This window comes from Trichechus manatus, unplaced genomic scaffold (genome assembly GCF_000243295.1).
Source record: "Trichechus manatus latirostris isolate Lorelei unplaced genomic scaffold, TriManLat1.0 scaffold00005, whole genome shotgun sequence".
Classification (NCBI taxonomy): Eukaryota; Metazoa; Chordata; class Mammalia; order Sirenia; family Trichechidae; genus Trichechus; species Trichechus manatus.
The window spans coordinates 4,547,491-4,548,661 of NW_004443941.1; positions in this window are offsets into that span (position 1 = coordinate 4,547,491).

A 1,171-nucleotide genomic window follows, 5' to 3' on the forward strand; every position below is an offset into this window, starting at 1 on the left:
AAAGAAATTACTTAGGAGGATACTTTCTCAGTCACTCGCAGAGTAGCCCCATTCACCTTCATCACTGGGACCTTCTTGGCCAGGGAGTGAAGAGGACCTTATCAATATACCGTGATAGTGGCATTACCCGTGCATCTGAAGAAAAGTCTGGAAAAGGGGCAAACCATTTTAAAAAGAACTGAAAACCTTGATGTTTCCAATTGAGCCATATGCCAGGGTAACTCTCAGGATAAGAAATGAATTTTATATGCACAAAGTAGGAATTTTGAAAAAAAAGAAATCAAGAGTGGCATTAGCATGAGCTGTCCACTCCCCCTCTCCTCCTTCTGGTCTCTTCCAGTCTCTGTTGCCAAGGAACTGAGAATGGATATTTGAGAGCCAAGGATAGAGAAAAGAAGACAAACTAAAGCTGGGAGGGTTTTGGCGGAATCACACACTTAACATACTGCACCACGTTTTCGATATATTTCAATAGTCCTGTGTCATTGATTGGTGGCTCTCCTTCTCGACAATTTGTGATGGATTTTGTTTTTCCTTAATTAAACTTCACATGCTGACATTAATTAATGCCGGGTAGTTGAAATCTGGTGGTCTAGTTTTCAGATAATAGAGCGCAGAGTCTATATCAACCTCTGAGATTACCAATCTTACCAAATTACATGTGTCCACCTGTATCTTCTAGATCACGAACATACAAGGCAGCTGCACGGTGTGATTATCAAATAACAAGAGCATGTATCATGTGTGACTCATGAGTCAGTCTCTCCAAAAGAAAACTTTGTTTATGATGTGCAAGATCTCTGTATTATAGGATTGCATGTAAAACATAAAAGGTACGCACGAAAAACGAAAAACAACTCTGCCATCGAGTAGATTCCGACTCATAGCTACCCTATAGGACAGAGTAGAACTGCCCCATAGGGTTTCTGAGGAGTGGCTGGTGGATTTGAACTCCCAACTTTTTGGTTAGTGGCCAAGTTTTTAACCACTGTGCCACCAGGGCTCCCTGATTAGGTATATGTCATGGGTTGAATTGTGTCCCCCCAAAATATCTGTCAACTTGGCTGGGTCATGATTCCCAGTATTGTATGATTGTGTACCATTTTGTAATCTGATGTGATTTCCTTATGTGTTGTAAACTCTATCGCTATGATGTAGTAAGATGGATTAG